Source organism: Hermetia illucens, chromosome 5 (genome assembly GCF_905115235.1).
Source record: "Hermetia illucens chromosome 5, iHerIll2.2.curated.20191125, whole genome shotgun sequence".
Taxonomy (NCBI): domain Eukaryota; kingdom Metazoa; phylum Arthropoda; class Insecta; order Diptera; family Stratiomyidae; genus Hermetia; species Hermetia illucens.
The window spans coordinates 46,713,854-46,719,377 of NC_051853.1; positions in this window are offsets into that span (position 1 = coordinate 46,713,854).

The window sequence follows — 5,524 nt, forward strand, 5'->3', positions numbered from 1 at the left end:
GTAATATCTAATTTTATATTGCTGCTGAAATCTGCACACATCAAAATATTAAACATAAAATTTGCTAAAGAATTCATAATGGTGGTATGGTAGGAAAGTGAAAATCTGCACAATCGTTCAGCATCCTTGTAGAGTCAGCTGTGAGGAGTGTGAGGAAAGGGTAGATATGGCTATATGCTTTAGCTGAAGTCTACCTGCAAAGAATTAGCATGAGATTGCGTTGCCATTTGTGATGAACTATTTCTTTTTTTGGTGGTGGATAATGGGCTTTATGGAAATTTCTAAGAAATAACTAAACAAATATGCGATCAACTATACGCGAAACCCAAGCGCATGACATGATTGAATTTTAAGTGTAAGTTTCTCCAGTAGTCCTATAACCTATTTCAGATGGATAGTTCATATTTTTCCTAATTATAATTGGAAGCTCCGAAATCATACTCAATCTAGAAAACCTTGTCTCCAATTCTTAAGCCTGAAGTCTCCCGTTTCTTTCAGTCGCAATTATGACCTTTTAGTTGCCGCGAATGGCAAAAAATAATGAATCGTACTCCAAAAAATCATTTAGTAGATATATTACCTTTGCAGCAAATCGCTGTAATAGAGTTCCCTCATGTACCGGCAATATTACCAAATCGTTTTTGTCCACAATAAAGTTCTTTTTATTTTTTAAAATTGCTCACCGCGAAGAACGAAAAACAATGAAGGGGACTTTTCACGGTCAGATTTTTTTTTGCTATTTTTCTTTATTTAATAATTCGATAGAATATAGTCTCAAGAATCGTCCCTCAAAATTTCATATCAAAACTCGGAATAACTTTTTTTAATTTTTTTTTTGTGAAAGGAAGTCAGGAAGTTTCATAGAAGCCACTACTAACAAGAAAACACAAAACAGTACATTTTTCATATAAATTGTATTTGTGACACGACGTGTTTCCGGAAACTTTCTGAGATTGTTCGATAATTTATTGTTCTATTCGCTTGATCTTGTTTTTGTTTTGTGGCGCAGCAGGGTTAAGGGAAATAAATTTCGAATGTTGTTAATTCGACTGACAGATGCCACCACCGGCGTTCTCCGTGGCGGAGTAGGCCTTGGTATTTGACTAGAAAAATTGTAGAATAATAATTGAATTTTTGAGTTAGTTTACAATCGTTCATGGGTGGCGAATGTTTTCTTTACCCAAAAACCTGTCTCATTCATTTAATCTATAATTCAACAATCGAATGAAAAGTTTCAAACTCGCCCCCGAGCAGGTCCTTTAATTTTGTCAAACAGATGTTCATTTTAAGTTTATTGTAAATAATTAAAAGTGATGTGTTAAATGTAAAAAGCCATCAAAGTGAAATTATGCGGTGTTTCCAACGATTAATTAATTAAAATAATAAAACTTGTTGTTTCTTTTTCGTTGGTGTGGGTATTTATTCTTGCAAATACCGATATTTCGGGAACCACTTGTTCCCTTCATCAGTGCAAACAAGTGAAACTTGTATATATCGGTATTTGCAAGAATAAATACCCACACCAACGAAAAAGAAACAACAAGTTTTATTATTTTAATTTAAGTAAAAAGCCATGTTTTGTATTATATTTCTACCTGATTAAACACGGAGACTACTCGAGACATTTAAAGTTTTATTGTTTAAATCAAAAGACTGCATTTAAACTTAATAAGTTTTCACATTCCGAATGGTTGCAAACATCTTCTGAAATTTTGAACACGTTTACCTCAAAAACATGTTTTTCAAAACTTCAAACTAACTTTATATGATCATGACGTCATACATATCTTAGATTGCGATAAATTCTCGTGAAATACACAACTTTGACCTTCTATAACTTTGTTAATAATAGTTGGATTTTTTTCAAACTTTCCAAAATTATGTATTAAAGTATTACTTACGGGGATACCATAATTCCGTACTTAAGGGGGTTTTCGGGTAAATTTCTAAAATATGGTAATATGCTATTAACTTCATTTGAGCGTATATCGAAACGGGATGTACTTTGGGGCTTAGATTTTGTACAGTTGCAACATCATGAATTTTTTAGGAAATTAACGGAAGAGGAAAAAAGTGGAATTTACAAAATCAACTGCAATTGTTGCGAGATGGTCTACATTGGCTAAACAAAACGCCTCATCATGGGTAGGTTCCAAGAACATTTAAAGGAAATAGAGAAGGAAGAAAGACGTGGAACCAACACGGTGCGTTCGTCGGTAGCGATGCACGTCATCGAGGAGGGTCAGTTTGTGACGAGGTCAAATCTGAAGCTGATACGACAAGTGAATAAGCCACACAAGATGGACGCATGGAAGAGCTTGGAAATATTGCGAAAGGATGCGTCAAAATTGATGAACACAGATGGAGGGAATTTTGCATCGAGGCTAATTAAAAAACTCGCTGACAAATATAGGGACCGCACCACCCTCTAACTCTTGATAATTGGTGGCCATTAAACCAAAAATTATAAGATCATCCCTACTTGCATGTGGACCTTTTTACATTTTTCCTTTACCTTTTAGAATGTGTACCCACATATGGATCTTTAACTTTTAAACAGCTGCAACATTGTGGCGCGGCAGGATTCGCGGCATTCGAAATTTATTTCGAATGTTCTGACCGGCCACCGGCGCTCTCCACACATTTCTAGAACTGGAAACCAGACGGTGAAAATGTGACATGAGTTGGGGGCAGAATGACATAAGAAAAACAATTGCTGTCATTCTGCGTCCAAGCTCATTTTTAATATTTTTTATTTTCATTATTGTGAAGTTTTCTGAAATAAGAAATTAGGTTCAATTACTTTTTAAGTGATTAAAGATTGTTCAATTAAATAAATAGCCTTTGTTGACTGACCGTGAGTTCCAAACGAGAATTAATAGAAATTAGATTAAAACTTCTAAAACATCATGCATTTTTTAGGAAATTTTGAGCCCTTACTCCCGTGTGCTTCCCCAAGTATCGAAAGTAAGAATTTCGAAAAGTACTAATTAATTCCGTTTATTTGATGCCCCACATGACCATATTCTGCGAACACATGTATGGGGAACCCCCTTAATCTCAACACAATATGGCACCACTTACTGTACTTACAGACATTGGATCGATTCTAATAAGGTTTTGTTTCAAACATGATGTCTAAATGATGCTCAACTTTTGAACAGGTCAACGACAAAATATATATGCGCGCTTTTAATTTTTGGAAAAGGAAAGGAAAAGTTAAGAATTTAAGACAGTTAAATATGATGGAGGCAATGTGAAGGTTTGAGGAGCGTTTCCTTGGCACGAGATATTACTAAGAATAGATGGTAGATATATAAGCACGTCTATTCTAATATATTAAAGACGAGAAAAGAATCATATGCTTTCGGCAGTCAATTGGATATTCATGCATGACAGCGACGCTAAACCTACGACCGGGTCGGTTAAGAACTGGATTTTAGAAGAATATATTGAATATCTAGACTGGCCAGTTCAGAGGCAGACCTTAAAACGGGTTGAAAATTTGTGGAATGCCAAGCTAAAAATAGGCGTACGAAATTCAGTAACTGCAATAAATTATACGGGGGGATTTTGAAAGTTAATAGGCAGGTTATCATATGGTTACTATACTATCTAATAAAGGTTATTGCGAGTGAGATTCCACCATTTTGTTTCTTTTTCTACCACAGGAAGTAAAGATGCGTTATTCTTATGTCCACTTGAATTTTAAATCCCCGATGTTAAATTGAATTTAATTTACCAAATAATAATAGAATGTTTTATCAAAAAACTGGATATTTGATGGTTTGAAAAGAAAATAAAAGTTTATAGACGACGAGTTTATAATGAAATGAGCTAGTGCTTTGACCGTAACTGTCTATACTGGGAATTCAACAATTTTTCTGTTAAGACTCCACACCAATTATAAGTTTTTAGGCTCGAGAGGTATTTCCATCCTCCTTGCAAACGAGTAATAGGTCTGAGGAAAACGGGATGGTCGTAAATGCCAAAATAGTGATAAGCTCCAGGTACTAAACTAATTGCAAGACGGTAGCCTGATATGACTGACTGTGCCGTGATTTCATTACACTTCAATTTGGGTACTGACAGAACGGGAGTCATTAGCATTTACGAGAGCATCATGAAACAGGTCAATTGGCCTTTGCCAAACGACATTGAAATTAGACTATTGCTCATAGGAAAGCCGTAATATGGTCCTATGAGATCAAAATTAATCGGTTAGGATTTGATGAGAAGATTTGGGCAATATTAGGGCAACGTGAGGACAATATGGAAATTTTTGAATTTAGAGGAGACCCCTCGTAACAACCCAATTGGATCAGGGCCTTGCAGTATGTTAGAGTACTTTATTCATTCAGGGTATACTGCAGGAGGCAATGTGATCAGCATTGCGCCCACCCGAGATTATAAACCTGATTTGACTCAGGTACTCATTCACAGCTGAGTCGAATGGTATCCGACATCCAATCACGAAAACAAATTCCTCTGCCACCAGTGAGATTTGAACCCCCACCTTCCGCTACGACAACTCAGCGCTCTAAGCACTTGAGTCATTCGAGCATCCTTGATAATTTGGGGATCTTTTAAAGAGAACAAGTAGGGAAGGAAAATGCATGCTATGGACTATATAAAAATGTTGGAGGGTTTTCTTCTTCCGAGTATCGATGGTTGTAAAACTGAAGACACGACTTTTATACAGGATGATAATCCTAAAACACTGTTAACATAAGAAACAAATGGCTATAGAATAACAATATAGGCACGCTAAAGTAGCCAGTTCAACCACCGGATCTTAATCCTATCGAGGATTTGTAGTCAGTGATAAATAAGCGGTTGAGAAGTTACGGATTGGAAAAGCTTTGGAAGAAAAGTCAAAGTGAATAAGATAAAATTGGTTCGTTTTTCAAAGTAAATTGAAGAAGTTCAGAGGCTATACAAAATACAAAAATATGAGCCACTATCAAAAGAACTAAATAGAAAAATTATACTTTTTACGAAAGAGTATAATTAGAATTACAAATATTTGCCGTTTATGACAAGTGTTCCTTGATTCTTTTTTCCTCATTTAACAGCGGCGAAAATATCAAAAGTACTAAATTTAGGCGAACAGTTTTCCAGAATACAACCAGGATTTTGTCAATTGATTATTTTCAGAAAGGTAAGACAATTAACTCTGAGTATTATTGAAACTCTTTGCATCAACTGAATGAAAAAATAATCACGAGAAAAGACCTGGTTTCATCAAGACAATACCCGCCTTCACACTAGTGTTTTGTCGATGACTAAATTGAATATATTAAAGTTCGAATTGCCTGAACAGCCACTGTATTCACCAGATTTGGCTCCCAGTCACTGCTACCTCGCCAGAAACTTGGAACAATTTTTTCGTGGAAGCTATTGCAGCTTTGGAACAATATTTTGCATAGCTTTTGAAAAATCACTACATGGATTGTGTAAAATGATTGGAGGAACATTGGAATAAGTGCATCGAAGTTTGAGGGAATTTAGAAGAAATGCATGC